Source organism: Thalassophryne amazonica, chromosome 18, assembly GCF_902500255.1.
Source record: "Thalassophryne amazonica chromosome 18, fThaAma1.1, whole genome shotgun sequence".
NCBI lineage: Eukaryota > Metazoa > Chordata > Actinopteri > Batrachoidiformes > Batrachoididae > Thalassophryne > Thalassophryne amazonica.
The window spans coordinates 36,786,225-36,806,472 of record NC_047120.1 but is presented as its reverse complement, the minus strand read 5'-3'; the positions used below and the strand labels follow the sequence as shown (position 1 = coordinate 36,806,472).

Sequence of the window (20,248 nt, the reverse complement as noted above, 5' to 3'; positions counted from 1 at the left end):
TAACAACAACGGTGGGAATGCCACCTCCACCTCTCACTCAGAATGCTGAGGTATTTACAGTGATCCCTCAGAGGAAAAGAGTGCCGTCCTGCACTCACTCAGCCTCCACAAGAAGAGGGACCAGTACTCCTGCAAACACTCACAATATACAGCTTATTAGAAACACAAATGGCTGAGGATATTACCTCCAATGAAGTATGATATCTCGGCAACGAGGTGGAGATGACGTCTGGTCTTTATGGAGTGAGATGATGTTGAGTAGATGGGTGACAGCTGTCAAGAGGTAATGAGCGACAGCTGTCACCCCCGGCTGTGTCCATGGTGGCAGCGCCCTCTCGTGCCTGAAGCCCGCACTTCAGGCAGGGCGCCCTCTGGTGGTGGGCCAGCAGTACCTCCGCTTCTGGCGGCCCACACAACAGGACCCCCCCCCCTCAACGGGCGCCAGGAGGCGCCCGACCAGGTTTGTCGGGGTGTCGGCGGTAGAAGTCGGCCAGGAGGGCCGGATCCAGGATGAAGCTCCTCTTCACCCAGGAGCGTTCTTCGGGTCCATACCCCTCCCAGTCCACCAAGTACTGGAACCCCCGACCCATCCGACGGACGTCCAGGAGCCGGCGCACCGTCCAAGCCGGCCCCCCGTCGATGATCCGAGCAGGAGGGGGCGCCGGTCCGGGAGCACAGAGGGGTGAGGTGTGATGAGGTTTGAGACGTGACACGTGGAAAACCGGATGGATCTGCAGTGAAGCAGGGAGTTGGAGCTTCACTGCGGCAGGACTGAGGACTTTGAGGATCTTGAAGGGGCCAATGTACCTGTCCTGGAGTTTCGGGGAGTCCACCTGGAGGGGGATGTCCTTCGTGGAAAGCCACACCTCCTGCCCGGGCTGGTAAGCAGGGGCCGGGGATCGCCGGCAGTCTGCATGGGTCTTTGCCCTTGTCCGGGCCTTCAACAAGGCAGAGCGGGCGGAGCGCCACACCCGACGGCACTTCCGCAGGTGGGCCTGGACCGAGGGCACACCGACCTCTCCCTCCACCACGGGAAACAACGGGGGCTGATACCCCAAACACACCTCAAATGGGGAGAGGCCGGTGGCCAAAGACACCTGGCTGTTATGCGCATACTCGATCCAGGCCAGATGGTTACTCCAGGCCGTCGGGTGCGCGGATGTGACGCAGCGGAGGGTCTGTTCCAGTTCCTGGTTGACCCGCTCTGCCTGTCCGTTCGTCTGTGGCTGGTACCCGGACGAGAGGCTCACGGTGGCCCCCAGTTCCCTGCAGAAGCTCCTCCAGACGTGTGAGGAGAACTGGGGACCACGATCTGAGACGATGTCGGAGGGTATCCCATGCAGACGGACAACGTGGTGGACCAGGAGGTCTGCTGTCTCCTGGGCTGTTGGGAGCTTCGGGAGGGCCACGAAGTGGGCCGCCTTGGAGAAACGGTCCACTATCGTGAAGATGGTGGTGTTGCCCTGGGACGGCGGGAGGCCCGTGACGAAATCCAGGCCGATGTGGGACCAGGGGCGATGAGGCACCGGCAGTGGCTGGAGGAGTCCTTGGGCCTTTGTGTGTACTGCCTTGCCCCTGGCACAGGTGGTGCAGGCCTGGATATATTCCCGGACGTCTGCCTCCATAGACGCCCACCAGAAGCGCTGCCGGACAACTGCCACGGTCCTTCGCACCCCTGGATGACAGGAGAGCTTGGAACCGTGACAGAAGTCCAAGACTGCAGCTCTGGCCTCTGGTGGGACGTACAGACGGTTCTTCGGACCTGTTCCTGGGTCCAGGCTCCATGCCAGGGCCTCCCGGACGGTCTTCTCCACGTCCCAGGTGAGGGTGGCCACGATAGTGGACTCAGGCAGGATGGGCTCCGGTGGATCCGACAGTGCAGTTTTGACCTCCTCTTCATGTACCCGGGACAAGGCATCCGACCTCTGGTTCTTGGTCCCGGGGCGATAGGTGATCCGGAAGTCAAAACGCCCGAAGAACAGTGACCAGAGGGCTTGCCTGGGGTTCAGCCGCTTGGCGGTCCTGATATACTCCAGGTTCCGATGGTCAGTGAAAACCGTGAATGGCACAGACGCTCCCTCCAACAGGTGTCTCCACTCCTCAAGAGCCTCTTTCACCGCAAGGAGTTCTCGATTGCCGACGTCATAGTTCCGTTCAGCCAGGGTCAACCTGCGTGAAAAGTAGGCACACGGGTGAAGTACCTTATCGGTCTCTCCGCTCTGGGACAGCACGGCTCCTATCCCTGAGTCAGAAGCGTCCACTTCAACCACACCTGACGGCACTTCCGCAGGTGGTTTCACCACTTATGGCCATACCACTCTGAAAACGTCTGATCTCGGAAGCGAAGCAGAGTCGGGCCTGGTTAGTACTTGGATGGGAGACCGCCTGGGAATACCAGGTGCTGTAGAACGGCATGACCAGGTACTCAAAGTGACCTAATGGGGTGTTAAATGCCGTCTTCCATTCGTCTCCCTTCCAGATCCGAACCAGGTGATACGCATTTCTAAGATCCAGCTTAGTAAAGATTTTGGCTTCATGCAGGGGGGTGAACACAGAATCTAACAATGGCAATGGGTATCGGTTGCGAACCGTAATCTCATTCAGCCCCCTGTAATCAATACATGGACGAAGTCCGCCATCTTTCTTGCCCACAAAAAAGAAACCTGCCCCCATCGGGGAGGTGGAGTTCCGGATCAGCCCGGCAGCTAATGAGTCCCGGATGTAGGTCTCCATTGATTCGCGCTCAGGTCGTGAGAGGTTGTACAGCCTGCTGGACGGGAACTCAGCGCCTGGAACCAAATCAATGGCACAATCGTACGGACGGTGCGGGGGAAGGGTGAGTGCCAGATCCTTACTGAAGACGTCAGCAAGATCGTGGTACTCAACCGGCACTGCCGTCAGATTGGGAGGGACTTTGACCTCCTCCTTAGCTTGTGAACCGGGAGGAACTGAGGATCCTAAACACCCCCGATGGCAGGTTTCGCTCCACTGAACCACCACCCCAGACGGCCAATCAATCCGGGGATTGTGCTTCAACATCCATGGGATGCCCAAAATCACGCGGGAGGTAGAAGGAGTTACAAAAAACTCAATCTCCTCCCGGTGGTTTCCAGACACCACCAGAGTTACTGGTTGTGTCTTGTGTGTGAGTAAAGGGAGGAGGGTGCCATCTAGTGCCCGCACCTGCAACGGCGAAGGAAGCGCCACCAGAGGGAGCCCTACCTCCCTTGCCCATCTGCTGTCTAGCAGATTCCCTTCTGACCCCGTGTCCACCAGTGCTCGGGCTTGAAGGGTTAAATCCCCGCTCAGGATTGTGACTGGGAGTCGTGTGGCAATTTGTGTGTGTCTCACTTGAATGTTTTGACCCCCCTTTAGCCCAGTCTCTAAGGGCGAGTGTTGTCGTTTTGGCCGTTTGGGGCAGTTTCTCTGTGTGTGCTCAGTTGAGCTGCAGAGAAAACACTCTCCACGGATCAGCCTCCCCATTTTGGCCCTGTGCGTTTCCCTAACAACGTCAGCAGGGGGAGCTGTTGCCCCACAAAGTGCTGCGGCTGTGGAGCATGGGGAGGGCGGCCCCTTTTTTAACCCGGAAGGGAGAGGGGCGGTGCGTATCCGGTCACGTCCTTCGCCTCGCTCCCGACGGCGTTCCTCCAACCGATTGTCTAACCGTATAACGAGATCGATAAGCCCATCTAAATCCCGCGGTTCCTCCTTAGCTACCAGCTGCTCCTTCAGAACCAACGACAGTCCGTTTATCAAGGCGGCGCGGAGCGCAACGTTATTCCAGCCGGACCTCGCAGCCGCGATGCGGAAGTTGACTGCATAAGAAAATCCGCGCACGTCTCCACACAACCTCCGTACGGCTCAGGAGGGCTTATGTATGCTTCAGGGGATGGTGGGAGGGGTTGTTGAACCACCACTGGAACGTTTATATCCTGCACAGGGTCGGCAGGAGGACGAGCTGCAGCAGCGCCCTGAGCGCTCGCCGCCATCTGTGCGGAGAGAGCCTCCACCCTGCGGTTCAGGAGGATGTTTTGCTCAGTCATTTGATCCAACCGAGCCGTAAAGGCGGTGAGAATGTGCTGCAGCTCACCAATCACGTCTCCTGCAGACGCCTGCGCTCCCTGCTCTCCCATTGGTCGTTCAACAGCCGGGTGATGCCCCTCGGAGTCCATGACGATGGCCGAGATATCCTGTTGGGAAAGTGTAGTGACACGGACCCACAACAGGGGGCGCAAATGAACGGTCAATAGATGAGCCAAAATATAACAATTTAATGTTGTGAATGTGCACAACGAACATACAGACAATCTCAGAATATCATAACAGTCAATACACAAAGGTGACGTGTGGGCAGGCTCGAGGATAGAAGACGTGTGTCCTAAGAAGAGCCGGAACCACACGATTTCCGCCGCCCCAGAACCTGGTGAATACTGGAGCCGCCAAGTCCCGAATTCCCAGGTGATCACCGTCCCCGACTGTCGGATCTGGTACTGCTGGCGAAGAACAAAGACAGTCAAGTGTGGGTATGTGTACACCCAGTAACAACAACGGTGGGAATGCCACCTCCACCTCTCACTCAGAATGCTGAGGTATTTACAGTGATCCCTCAGAGGAAAAGAGTGCCGTCCTGCACTCACTCAGCCTCCACAAGAAGAGGGACCAGTACTCCTGCAAACACTCACAATATACAGCTTATTAGAAACACAAATGGCTGAGGATATTACCTCCTATGAAGTATGATATCTCGGCAACGAGGTGGAGATGACGTCTGGTCTTTATGGAGTGAGATGATGTTGAGTAGATGGGTGACAGCTGTCAAGAGGTAATGAGCGACAGCTGTCACCCCCGGCTGTGTCCATGGCGGCAGCGCCCTCTCGTGCCTGAAGCCCGCACTTCAGGCAGGGCGCCCTCTGGTGGTGGGCCAGCAGTACCTCCTCTTCTGGCGGCCCACACAACAGAACTGCTGTATAAAAACAAAGCAATTAAGATATTTGATCAAAAGCCTCAGTCTTATCATATTTGTGCATTATTTGAGAAATATAATTTTTTTATTTTGAAAATTTTAAAAGAAATTAAAAATAATTGTCTGGTGTATTGAGTACTGAATGGGCTTCCCCCACCACCTCTTAATGAATTTATTAAAAAAAAGTAATAATATAGAGACTAGTACTCAGTCCACAGTGTGGGGGGACTGTATGTTACAGTTCCGAAAGTCCACATTTGCACAAAATGTGCTTTCTATTAAGGGCTGTTCCAGTTGGAACGCTCTACCAATTACAGTTAGAGAAAGCAATATGCATGTTTTATTTAAGAGGGGACTAAAAGAATGGCTGAATTCAGCAAAATTATGAACATTAGTTGAGATTTTAGATGATGGAGAGGGTATAGAGGTGTGTGTATTTCTTTTTTTTTTTTTGTACATGATCAGCACTTTAATATTTAGGCACTTTAGTAATAGTGTTGACTGTGTGTCATTTTGTTTGTACCATCATATTAACTGCTTACTGCAGTTTTTTTTCTTGTAATGTGTTATGTTGTATTGTATTATATTGTATTCTTTTGTATTGTTCATGTATGTTCTGTGTTGGTGGGATTTTTATACCCCATGGGACTGCAGAAGGAAAATAGTCTTGAGCTAAATGTGTCATATTTACAGCACTTGTTGCCTGTTCATTAATATGCATTGTCCCATTCAAAAAAATAATAAATGAAATGAAATAAAAAAAAAAAGCCACTAATTTACCAACTGATACAAAATACTTAATAGCTGTCAAACCACGTGATCAACTTACAATTTTATTGGTTATTTCTCAATCAATGATGGATGGAGTTTTTATTTGGGATTTCAGCTTTCTCAGACTGTCAATGATAACATGAGAGAACCTCAGGGCTGGATCCAGAGTGAAAATCTGACAGATGCATTTTTGCCCAAGGATAAAATAAAAATTGTACGCGTCTTGTTATTCAATCATTTGTGTGCAACATACACTATCACACTTCTTTTAATATATTTATTATACTTCATGGACCATAGTGAACACTTCTTATTTGTATAAATATGATGTCCTAAAAAACAACACTATAACAAAAATTGACTGTAAACAGGATCAAATTTATTGCCAAAATCGTCCAATTATACCTGAATCTATATATGATTTTTTTTTTCAATTGATAAAATCAATAAAAATATGATTGCATATATTATTTATAATAATATATTGAGATACAGACAGTTTACAGAAGACATTTTCCATTGATACCAATCAAAATTAGAAACAGTCCATCAGGTAACAATATTCATCATGTCCATGACTAAATATACAACTGTGATATGTGTACAATTGTGATTTATTTGAATTGAATTGAAATTGAACATTTTATTGAGTCTTAAAGTAAATAAATATGAAATTGGTCACTGGATCCTTAAACTTTGGACATAATAAACTCTACATGGTGGATCCTTGATCTCTGGACATAAATAGGAATAAACCAAATCTGTAGTTTTTGTCAAAAGCATTTCCTTTCAGACATTATTGGCATGAATATCTTTCCATATATCTGAGCTGAGTTCTTAAAGCTGCTGTGCTTCACTTCAGGATGTAATTTGTAAAGAAATACAGCACGTTTCATTTTGGGAGGAAAAACCTTTTAGTCGATTGTAGTTTCTTGTCTGTATTACAACGTTTTAAAGAGGTGTCATTTTATTTAAAGCGGCAATTTGTTTTGAAGTTAATTCCGACCAGACTCTGTCTCAGCAGAGAGCCGCGCAGCGTTTCGAGCTGTGTGAAGGGAACGGGCTCATTTGTTGACTGCAACAAGACTCCCAGTTAGTGACTTTAATACACACAAAAGTGACTCATGATATTTTAATGGCTTTGAGAGGGGTTAAGAAGCAGACTTACCGCTTCTGAAGAGCAGCGAATCAAAGAGCCATGAGCCATTGAATCGAAAAATTGCTTCAATAGTTCACGGCTTCAAAGTGGAGTCGCGCTGCATAAATGGTTGATTACAGACCAAACCCTGAATATCCGACTTTATTTGTATGTCTGTATGACTCCGAAACTCAGAAAAATCTGTATAATTTACGGACTATAGGTTGACATGAAAACCAAAGCTGTGTTCACCGTGGGGGACACGTTCGGCACTATTCAGGATTATTCAATTTTTTTTTTTTTTAACCGATGACGAACGATGCATAAATAAAATCCAAACCGGTCTGGATCTGGGCTTGAACCTCATTATTTTAAGATTATTTTGGTGTCTATACAAATTATAAAATAACTGAAAGCTTGTCTGGATTCTCTTCCAGTGCCAAAAAATGTCAGCCAAAGCTTTGAGGTATTCCCCAAGTACATGGACATTTTGCCTTCATACTACTTCATTATTTCAGCTATTGTGTTGTTGCTAGGAGCTGTTGGTAGAGAAAGATCAGAGCAAAACAGAAGTGACATCAAACAGAGGGCAGTTCTCTTCTGCACTGCACTGGGGGCAAACATGGACGTCTTGCTCAATATGGACGGGCTGATGGCAGGGTGGCCCAACGGCAACAACGGGCCCCGTGCCAGAGGAACACGAGCTGTGTACTGGCTGTATGCGATCACTCAAGCAAAAATAACCACAAACACACACGGCATAAGCTCTAATAATGCCATCAGAGATAGCCTAATGATATTGGAGGGTAGAGTATGCGGGCTGGCTTTGATCTACCCGCTTTTCCTCAAAGCTCTTTGCAAAGAATGACATAAAGCAGAGCAGAAAGAGAACAAGGAGCAAGTGAGAGACATGATGCGATATGAAGGACGGCCAGCCTCTATTAAAAAACAAAAACAAAAAAAAAACAAAGAGGATGGGGTATGACGGCTTGAGGCAAAAAAAAAAAAAAAAAAAAAAATCAAACTGGCTCTACTTTCAGGGCCATACCTGTGGAGGAGGCAATGGATGACTGACTGCTCTCACAGCTGCCCCTCAAACTCTGGCTAAAGAACAAGTCTGCATTTGGCCAAAGATGTTGCCACACGAGACGGATTGTCTCAGAGACAAATATAGCATGTCTGATCTGTTGGCCCAGCTGCCAGCATTAACCAAGCATCTTCCTTTTTTCTTCCGGTAACAGAACTGAGAGATGTAGACGGAGAGGACTGATCACTGGTGTCCATCACAGAACTCTTCCCTGGAGTTAACAGAGGAAAACAGACTCCCATAAGACATCTCAAACAGCTTGTTTCTGCTTTCTAGTTGGCATCTGATTGCAGAGAACCGCCGCATCCTTTGCCATCGTGGGCTTGTCAATGCACGGGAGTGCATCTGATTTTGTTACTGCTGAAATGAACAATGGGCAGAGAGCTATTCTGGTGGGAATGTGACAGAGTTTGCTGGGCCTAAAAACAGTGACAACTGTGTGTAGACACGTGAGGGCCGTGTAATGACAGTTGACCAGACTGTTGCATCTAAATCACTACTTGGTGTACTGAATGTACAATGAAGATGCACAAAGGTGACTTCCCCATGGCTCGGTAGAACACATCAAACTGTTCTTATCCCATGACAGCAGCACCCACATTATGTTGTTGCTCAGAAAGTAAAGATGTTCTATCTAGTGAGGGGGTTGGACTGTCAATACCTGAGTTTGATTCCTAGTCACATTATCTGTCTGTTCTTGGACATGGCACTTCATCTGCATTGTTTCAATCCACCCAGCTGTAAATGTAACCTGTATCACACTGGGGTGGGGCCATAGGGATAGCACCAATAAAACTAATTTCCTACCCAGGACTAAGTCCGACTTCTTACTAACAGTCAGGTAAGTACATGAAGACAACAAGTAGAGGCAGAAATTCCTAAATTGCCCCTGAGACCAATTGGTTTGGCTGCTTAGTCCCAGTCTCCTGTCGAGCTGCACTGCACATGCACATCTCTTTACCCCAGACTTTCAGTACCCCACCTGTCGCTGTCGAAAAGAAAACCCCGTAAGTTATGTCTTTACATAAAAATACAGTAATAAGTGTAAAAAGTAAAAAAGGTAATCTTGCATGTACACACCGGTTTTTAAAGAAGAAATTTGTCATTAGATGACAGTGAACTCAGCTCGACAGAAAACTCACCTGTTGAGCTCTCAGGCCAAAGAAAACTCACAAAAGTTTTGTCTTTACTTAAAAATACAGTCATAAATGTATTTTCAATTTTAAAAAGTAAAGGTTTACATGTACACAGTGTCTTTAAAGCAGAATATTGTTGTTAGATGATGGGGAGCTCAACTTGACAGAAAACTCACTTGTTGAGTTCAGCTGCCAGACCAGAGAAAACTTGTGTAATTTTTTCTCTTTACGTAAAAATACATTGTGTTTTTTTTTCCCCAGTTTAGAAATGTAACATTCTTACTGAGAAACAGCAAACAAGCAAATCTTCCTAGCTGTTTTGTTTTCTTCCTCTGTATTACTTGATACTCCTTGATGTAGGGGAAGCCGGGGCACAGTGGGCCAAAAATGTTTTTTGGCAGCATAAACACATTATGCATAGGTTTAGGTCATTCTATTGTGGATTTAATACAGCAAGTTGTTGTTTATAAGGCTGTGTTATTTATGTCTCCCCAAGTGTAATTTACAGGTGTTTAAAATTAAAAATTCTTGATTCACTCTGCCCTAGACACTAATTCACGGGGCACAGCGAATCAATGTCCGGGCACAGTGACTCAACTTAAAACATAATGAAAAATACATGATTATGAAGATTTCTTCAAAATAATAAAAAAAAATATATATATATATGCTGATGCATATACAAATAATCCAGCAAACCAGCTATGTGATGTGTGAGTGTCTTATATGGTGATTTAAGTCCTCTAGAAACTATTATAAATACAACTGTCATCATTTCTGTTCAAACATGAAAACAGTTTATATACACAAATTATAGAAATAATTCATGCAAAAATAAATAAATAACCTTCAACAAGTAATATTTGTCATCCACTTCATAATGGGGCTTAGTAAATCACTTTCTAGATGGATTCACTGTGCTCCAATTTACTGTGCCCCGGGTCCACATGACACACGAGTCATGTTATCAAATAGCTGATAGTCTGGAGAAGACATAACACATGCTCATCATCAGTTGGAAGGGCTAGTCTTCCAACTAAAAAAATTTTTTGGGCCACCTTTTCTCTGTTGAGACACTGACATCCACAAAATTTACTTTTCATAGGAAAAAAGTGACTTCACTTGCCACTTAGTTTTACCCTTAATGTACCCAAAAAAACAAAACACTAATTTATAAGGGGGATGTCTTTATGCATAAAAATGACATAACTGCTGCAAATATACAGTGAGGATAATAAGTATTTGAACACCCTGCGATTTTGCAAGTTCTCCGACTTAGAAATCATGGAGGGGTCTGAAATTTTCATCTTAGGTGCATGTCCACTGTGAGAGACATAATCTGAAAAAAAAGAAAAAAAAAAAAAACAAATCCAGAAATCACAATGTATAATTTTTTTTTATAATTTATTTGTATATTACCGCTGCAAATAAGTATTTGAACACCTACCAACCAGCAAGAATTCTGGCTCACACAGACCTGTATATTTTAATTTAAGAAGCCCTCTTATTCTGCACACTTAACCTGTATTAATTGCACCTGTTTGACCTTGTTACCTGTATAAAAGACACCTGTTCAATCAATCACACTCCAACCTGTCCACCATAGCTAAGACCAAAAAGCTATCTAAGGACACCAGGGACAAATCTGTAGACCTGCACAAGGCTGGGATGGACTACAGGACAACAGGCAAGCAGCTTGGTAGAAGACAACAACTGTTATGATTATTTATTAGAAAGTGGAAGAAACACAAGATGACTGTCAATCTCCCTCGGTCTGGGATTCCATGCAAGATCTCACTTTGTGGGGTAAGGATGATTCTGAGAAAGCTCAGAACTACACAGGAGGACCTGGTCAATGACCTGAAGAGAGCTGGGACCACAGTCACAAAGATTACATTAGTAACACATGATGCTGTCATGGTTTAAAATCCTGCAGGGCAGCAAGGTCCCCCTTCTCAAGCCAGCACATGTCCAGGCCCATTTGAAGTTCACCAGTGACCATCTGGATGATCCACAGGAGGCATGGGAGAAGGTCATGTGGTCAGATGAGACCAGAATAGAGCTTTTTGGAATCAACTCCACTTACCATGTTTAGAGGATGAGAACAACCCCAAGAAAACCATCCCAACCATGAAGCATGGGGGTGGAAACATCATACTCTGGGGATGCTCTTCTGCAAAGGGGACGGGACGACTGCACCGTATTGAAGGGAGGATGGATGGGGTCATGTATTGCGAGATTGTGGCAAATAACCTCCTTCCCTCAGTAAGAGCATTGAAGATGGGTCATGGCTGGGTCTTCCAGCATGACAATGACCCCAAACACACAGCCAGGGCAACGAAGGAGGGGCTCCATAAGAAGCATTTCAAGGTCCTGGAGTGGCCTGGCCAGTCTCCAGACCTGAACTCAATAGAAAATCTTTGGAGGGAGCTGAAACACCAAACCTGAAAGATCTAGAGAAGATCTGTATGGAGGAGTGGACCAAAATCCCTGCTGCAGTGTGTGCAAACCTGGTGAAAAACTACAGGAAATGTTTGACCTTTGTAATTGCAAACAAAGGCTACTGTACCAAATATTAACATTGATTTTCACAGGTGTTCAAATACTTATTTGCAGCAGGAACATACAAATAAATTATTAAAAAATCATACATTGTGATTTCCGGATTTTTTTTTTTTAGATTATGTCTCTCACAGTGGATATGCACCTAAGATGAAAATTTCAGACCCCTCCATGATTTCTAAGTGGGAGAACTTGCAAAATCGCAGGGTGTTCAAATACTTATTTTCCTCACTGTATGTAGTTTTGCAGATATAGCTACTGACTCACTGTGCCCGATGATTCACCGTGCCCCAGTTTCCCCTACAACAGGGGTAGGCAACCTGTTCCAGAAAGAGCCATGAGGGTGCAGGTTTTCTTTGCAGCCACTGACTCCACCAGGTGATTTTACTGATTAATATCACTTTGAGCAGATGGAATCAGTTAATCAGTGAAATCACCTGGTGGAGTCAGTGGCTGCAAAGAAAACCTGCACCCTCATGGCTCTTTCTGGAACAGGTTGCCTACCCCTGCCCTACAACATTTTAGTAATATACACTTATTATAACAGATCCCTGTTCGTCATCTCAATGGGGTGGTAGCATCCACTCTGCTTGTAAATGAGAGATTCCAGGTACTCTGAAAGGTAATTTTGATACTTTTGATCCAGTAACACATTGTATAACATTGCATAACTCTGCATATCATTAAGTAAATAATTTGTCAACAACTGCATACCACAGATAAATATGCCTCGAGAGGTAAGGTGGTTTTGCCCTCCGAATGTGGGCGCCCACTGGATTTTATTAGTATGTAGCCTCTCTAATCACAATGCATCATAAATAAACATTTCAGTTGACTGCTGATACTTCAGACCTTGTTCTTTGATGTATTAATATAAATACATTTTAGATTGCCAACCATTCAGAGACGCAGATTGTGCTCATTGATCCTTTCTCAAATGAGGGCATTTATAAGCGCAAGACTCTGCAAAATTGAAGGTGAAGTTTTTAAATAATCCCAGTTTCTTTGGTTGACCTTCAGCAACCTGGTTTTATAGCAGAAGAAATTACCTCATTCTTTTGTTGCTGTTTTAGCAATCATTAGTTTTTTTTTTTTTTTGAGAAGGGTCGGCTGTGGTGATACAGAGAGGTGGGCTGCCAGAACACTCAAGCACAAGAAGCGGGAGGATGGCAATAGCTGTGGGATTTTAATGGTAATGGTAAACATCTTCAGAAGGTTTCTTTAGACCATTTTGTACCAAGTTGTATGAATATCTAAACATGCGGGATGCCTTTTTTGCAGTTTGGCTAAGCCTGCCTTAGCAAAAGAGATTTTGTGAATACTGAAACCCAACAGCAAGCAATTGTTCAGGCTCATTTGAAAGTTGGATTATTCCCTACTGGAGAGAGGAGGTGTACCAGGATGAAACCAAGACTAAACAAGTTTGAAAGAAGGTTGAATAGGGTCTAAACCAGGAATAAACCTACCTTGACTAAGCTAGGTGTAAATCAGGTCTAAAACTAGGACTGAGCAGGTGTCCACACTCCATCTGAGGCCCTAATCTCAGCTGCCTCTCCAAGCTCTGCTCTTACCTCCACTGTTACTCCATCTTTGTCACTCCATCTCAGGCCCCGGCTCTGCTCTTACCGCCAGCGTCGGTCCATCTCAGGCCCCCGGCTCTGCTCTTACCGCCAGCGTCGGTCCATCTCAGGCCCCCGGCTCTGCTCTTACCGCCAGCGTCGGTCCATCTCAGGCCCCCGGCTCTGCTCTTACCGCCAGCGTCGGTCCATCTCAGGCCCCCGGCTCTGCTCTTACCTCCAGTGTCGGTCCAGCTCAGATGTTTTCTCATATCAGACCGGAAACTAGTCAATCAGAACGCACGTACCATCATAGCCACATAATAAATCAAATCTGTCCAATATAGTCCAAAGGGCATTGAGGTGCAAATAAATGAAGATTATTGTGATGATTGATTATCACAGTAATAATAAAACTAAAATATTCTCCAGGTTAAGAATACTTATCTTTTTATAGTGAGTAAATTTTATACATTTCTACATTCAGATGAACAATTTATACATTTATTTGCCCGTCAAAATAAGCTAACTTTGTCAAGAGTCATATATTCCATGAATGTAAGTGAAATGCGATAGGTAGGTCAACGGGGGAGCTCATCTCAACAAACATAACTGTTGATTTATGCTACACGTAGCTCAACTCGATGGGGGAGCTCATCTCGACAGAACACCAGATTCCATAGTATGAAGTGAAGGAAGTCTTACTCCCCTTCATGGGATGCCAGTCTGATGAAGCTTACGTCCTCAAATGATACCCATTTATAGTTAGGTGGACTGGGACAATACAGATGAAGCATCTTTTTACTCATGTCTATATATTGGTAGTGTAGCATCTTGACCCACTGCCTACTGAACATAAAAGGATTTTAAGTGGAGCAGCAGTTACTCCACTAACATCCAAATCACAAACACGGTGAGCCCCATCCTTGAAGGCAACATTGTGTTCAATGCCAAGCACTCTCACAGTGTACTTGACTAAAAAACTCACAAAAAATACTTTAAAAAATGCTGGCAAATGGTACAACAGCTTCATCTATGACAAATCAAAAGTCAATGTGAATTTCAATACAAAAGTTGGGACAAAAGTTGATTCCCCCAGTGCAAACTGGAAAATCCACCTTCAGGTGTGGAATCAGAATTAGTGCTCTAACCAAGACTCTAGCCAAGACTAAATTTTAAATTTAACCTTTATTTAACCATGTTAGTCCCATTGAGATCGAGACCTCTTTTGCAAGAGAGACCTGGACAATTATAAAGTTTCCAATTCACATAACCTGCAAGTCTTTAAATGTGGGAGGAAACTGGAACACCTGGAAGAAACCCATGCAAACACAGGGAGAACATGCAAACTCAACACAGAAAGGCCACAGGTAGGAATCAATCCCATGAACTTCTTGCTGTAAGGCAACAGTGCTAACCACTAAGCGACCGTGCTGTCTTTATTTTTGAGCAGTTGATAATGAGCATGCTTCAACACCAAAGCTCTCTTGCTTCCATGCAGGAATTCTGTACAACCACACTTGGCATAGTTTGATACAAGTTGAATGAGGAAACAGAAAACTCATGCACTCCAAAGCTTCCCATTTGTAATTACTGGAGACCTGATATTTGAGTTGAGTATACAGTTGTGTGTGCCGTGATATCACTTTCAGTCCCGTTTGTCCATGTGTGCACAAACAAACTAGAAGCATTTATCCAATTTAGATGTAACTTGAGGGAACATTCAACTTTTGGTCAAGGAATTTTTTTTTAATGTACATGAGATATTATGAAGTCTATTTTGAGTAAGGGTGTAAAGATAAGCATGTGGTTATTAAACATCAACTTGGCCATATATCACCTTGCTGTTGGTCAGATGATCTTTGGCCTTGCGTAACCTAGAATGGTCAAGCACAAGGTCATACCTCATTCCCATAAACACCATGGAGCCCTTATGGATTAAACGTAGTGTAAAGGTTGTGGGATGGGGTGGGAATGGACCAGTTGGCTACCTGGGTGATTCCCCATCAGGACTCAAAAGTCGTGTGGTGGATGCGGCACCAGCACAAGCTCCCAGACTTGATCTGAAGGGTCATGTGTTAATCGAGGCTAAATCGGTTCAGTTATGAATAGATTTGGTAAAATGTCCAAACCCCAGATTACTAAATATATTGGAATGAATGAATCACATAATTTATTGCATGGCCGTTTCTTGTTTGCACTTGCAATTGATTAATAACAGCAGCACTTCTAAACAATGAACAAACAGGGCTTTGCCAACCTTTTGAACCCACAGGCAAGTGCGCAGTTAAATATATGGAATGGGGACAAGACTCCAAACAATAAAGTTATCATGCCATTTTAACCAAAAGGCAAATAGCATCAGTATACAGCAAATTAAAATACTGCACATACATAAAACACACAAAAATTTAAAAGGTCATCTCAGTGTGAGCCCTGGGCCTTTTCCTGTTATAAAGTTAATTGTCTGGCTGTTGGAAGAATTAATACCAAATGTCAAAAATTGCTTTATTCATACCCTTGGAAAAATTCAATCTGTGGCAATGGGCAACTGTAAAAATTACAAAAGGACAAATATACAAAATATTAAAACATAGTGCAAAACACAAACAAAAGCCAAAACAGATGCACATTATTAAACCAACGATCGTGGTATAAAATATCAGTAACTACTCATTTTCCAGTGAAAGGGAATGCTACAAAAAATTCCATTGTTCAACTAGAGCTGTGCTCAGAGAAATAGGTCTGGCTTGAACTCAGTTTCCTGCAAGTGGTTCCACTTAAAAATTTCAAATTAAACGTTGACCAAAATGGTACTTCAAAATGGCAAAATTCAAGTCAGATCAAACATTTTCTGAATAGTTTTGGCATGATGTCAGCAATCTCCTGCAAGTGGTTTTACTTGAAAATTCCAAGTAAATTGACCAAAATGACACTTCAGAATGGTGAAATTCAAGTTGTATCAAACAGTTCTGAAATAGTTCTGGCATAAAGCCAGCATTCTCCTGCAAGTGGTTGCACTAGAAAATTCCAAATAAACATTGACCAAAATGACACTTCAGAATGGTTTTGCTCTTTTGAAAAGAACAAAAGTTACCTTTGACTGTCTGTAATGCGTTTGCATGCTGACATCTGCAAGATATCTTGTAAATAACCCCAGAGGTGTTACTGGGTTCCAAAAACAGCGTTTTCAGTTTTAAAAGTTGGTATTTCTCGGTAGCTTTTACATAATATATGAAAAACATGTTAGATTCACACAGAAACGCAGAGGCTTCACAGAGGATTCCACCATGTTGAATTAGCAACCAGAGAGACACCAGCCAGTGATGTAACGGTGCCTCTCTACTCTGACTGGCTGTCACTGTGTCCTTCCCAGAATGCCAACCCGCCCCTACCTCTGTCCAAAAAAAAAAAAAACTGGATTTGCATGATTCATAGCATAGAATGGGAAAGAGAATGTGACCCTTTGACCTCTTAAAATAGGACAAGGTTAGCCATCTTTGAACTTGTCCAAGGTCTGTGTCCCCATAATATTCCCTGTGAATTTGAAGACTCGCAGTAATAAGACTGAACTTGTGCTGAGCACAGATGGACAGATGCATCACTGGATGCAAGGCCTTCTCAGTACCCGTTGGCCATATTTTGTTAGCCTAAGGTAAAATTCTAATTGCTAGAGGAGTTGAGTGTACTACCATTTCACAACAGAAGTCATTGCATGGTTACTGCTGAAGTACCCATCTAAAAGTTGACTCCTATGTGTGATCGGAGTTGGGCTACAAACACATGGGTTACATATCTAGTGGTTACTGGGAGAGTAATCTGTCCTATAAGGACTGATGTCTCATTTAATGTGGAGACTGTCATCTTTTTTATACTGTACCATCCAGGGATAAGCTCGGGCACCAAATGGCATCAAGGCCTAGAGAGGACCGCTGACATGTAAGAACAAAAGAGAAAGAAAAAAAAGAAGTATTGCAGAAGTGACATTCGATCTAACAGTTGCCTGTTGTTAAGTCTGGGAGCCTGCACTGGTGTCACACATTGCTGCATCCATCACACGACACAACCAATTTGGATCCTAGATGACAATCACCTAGGCAGATGAGTCCATCCCCACATGTTGCATGTTGTCCTTTTGCAAAACAAATTTCCTTAAAACTCTTGCTTTCAGCTCTTCTGTAAACTCTAATTTCCATTAGAGATGTACATGTTCAACTGTTTGTTTGTCCTAACAGGTAGTTGAGCCAATGTATAGTGTTTGCTAACAAATGTGTAATCAAGTTCAGTCGAGAATGCCTGGTGCCAATACTGGCACATTTGGGCTATGGTTTGTTTTTGACTGCTTCCACTTTTGCTCGGGGATGCCACTGCGGATTTTACTCATGTCCACTCTGACTTTCTCCCCATCTTAGGTTTGCGTTAGTTGTGCTGCTGCATCGGTTTCCTCGTTACACGAGATTCGTACTTGTGCTCGCATCAAATTGAATTTGACAACAAATCCTGACTGACGCCACTTTTTGAGAATGTGTACTGCTTCATACAATGAATGTGGTCTTCCATGTGACATGCACATTTTTAGGCGTTGCGATACCAACGCCGGATCTGAACAAATGAGAACTTTCTACTGTGGTTGTACCAATTTCTAAGTGCAATGCCCTCACTGTAGGCTGTATATACCACTAAGTAATCAGATAATCAGTTTGACTGATTGTACTCATCAGGTTGTTTGTTCAATTTATTACCATGTGCATCAACAGTACAGTAAGGTAGTCTGTCAGATGTGTCTTCCTGTGTGGCTTTGCGCAAAATATCTCAGAGGTGGGTGATCAGATTCCCACCAAACTTGGAAGGAATGTTCCTTAGGTTCCTAACACAATATGACTCATGTTTGGAGCAAATCTGTCACACACACACACACACACACACACACACACACACACACACACACACACACATACATATATATATATATATATATATATATATATATATATATATATATATACGTATATATATATATATAATGATAATAATGATAATTATGTGTACATAATAACAACCTAAATTTATAAAACATTCAGACAGTAAATTAACATTAAAAATGACATAACTAACAGGAAATTAAAGGGTTAAGTTCCTCTTCTAACATTTGTTTAGGTCTACGGTTTGAAAAACATTCTGGACTCACACACCATTCTAAGTCATTGCTTAATTTATTACCACCCTTGCAAAATGTCAGTTACGTATTTTATAAACACTACCCAAGCTAGAGCCCATGGATCCCCACAGGCAACACGCTAGTTCATAATAATCAGGCAAAAGTTTGCAATGGTGCACAATACATTTGGCAAGGTGGAGAGCTGGGTGATTTCATTGTCCACAAGCAACAGCTGAATGACATCAGAACATGGAGCCTCCATTCTGGGAGATGTTATTTCTGTAAAATATTCCTTCCCACGGTTGTGACTTTTTGTGCTGGTGGGTCCTCGATCATGGTAAAAGGTCTGGTTTTCAACTTCACTTTGCACCAAATGCGCAACAGCTATAGGATGTGAAATCTGGAATTAACCAGGTTTGGATAGTCATTGGGATCAGGTGTTAAAACTTACATTTTTCTCTCTGATGTCCATCAAACTTGGCACACCTACAAAAGTGGGTTGTGGACTTGTCCAAATGTAACCAGGGACAATCACTGGACAATTCAAGGTCATTTTGGACAAAGGTCAATATTTATTTTCATCCTGATTCTCACCAAATCTGGGAAACACATGGATATGGGTTCTGGAATTTACCAGGATGGTCAGATTTTCCAAAAGTCAAATCATTCTGGTAAAGGCCATTGGAGTCAAAGGTCAAAGTTTTTCCAGTCCGATTTGCGTCAAACCTGGCAAACATATGGAAGTGGGTTTTGGAAATGTCTCGGCAAGACCAAATGTAACAATGGTCAACCGTTATTATCAAGGTCATTGGGGTTAAGGTCAAAATTTTGACCTTAACTCCAATGACCTTGATGGCACCTGGAATTACCCAAGTGAGGTCAAATTTACCAAAGCTTAATTATTGGGGCTAAGGTCATATCTGTGTATTTGCTGGACATACTTCTAACAGGTCCTATTGCTGATTTTGACGACAGTTAATTTTGGCATATGCCAAGGTCAAGAAATTTGATATTCAACCTAACATGGACTAAATGTGACATACATGGGTGGATTCCAGAATTGCCCTTGTAAGGTCACCCTGAAAGAAAGTTTTGGGTGAAAGTGATCCTCTGGTCAAATGTTAGACTGCTGCAGCCCATACAGTCTTCATGCCCACACCATTGCCAAGTAGCTTTAATTGAACATACGCAAATGTTTATTGTGTGGTTTTCTACTATCTTACTATGAAGGCATGACACTGAAAAAAGCAAATCACATTCATAACAGAAGACTGTCATGAATATGAATCAGAAATTAGTTTAACAATTTGATGACATCAATACAATGACCACTGGATTGCTCTAAATGCACTATGACTCAACCCATGCTCCGATTTTAACAATATATTTAGTTGAGTGATGCCGTTATGCTTCTCGTTCAGTTTTTTCAAACATGTCAACATTTAAAGGTCAGCTTCAGACTCTTGCCTCTTGCAGGTCCATTTAAGTGCCTGTTAAATGCCTGTTTTCACCCCTTTGCTGCAGCACATTTGTGATGCTTTTGGCTGATGCATCACTGCCTAGTCTCTGCTGCACAACTGGCTTAAATCATACCAAAAATAATAAAGTTAAAATGTCAAGAAATGCAGATACACAGCATGATAAAAACTGCTACCTTCTTCTATGATGTGCTTTCTACTTCAGTGTGTGGTGTTTCTTTTCAGTGGAGAACAGTGTTTGTGCCAAAATGCTGCAGCACAGTAGTAAAAATGTGAAGAAGTTATATAGAGTTATATAAGTTTTATAGAGCATGAACCTGAAGGTACACAATGGTACTTGGGCTAATTATTAATCTATAAAGAAAATAAATGTCCATATTAAATTAAAAAATAGTTGTA

The 20,248-nt window shown here is 43.6% G+C and overlaps 1 protein-coding gene and 1 pseudogene across 1 annotated transcript in view; one reads left to right on the top strand and one right to left on the bottom strand.

The window, feature by feature from the left end:
- Positions 1-20,248, bottom strand: part of sdk2b (sidekick cell adhesion molecule 2b) — a 1,022,446-nt gene that overhangs the window by 934,857 nt on the left and 67,341 nt on the right. The gene's annotated exons all lie outside the window — the stretch shown is intronic.
- Positions 2,302-2,410, top strand: LOC117531628 (annotated as a pseudogene).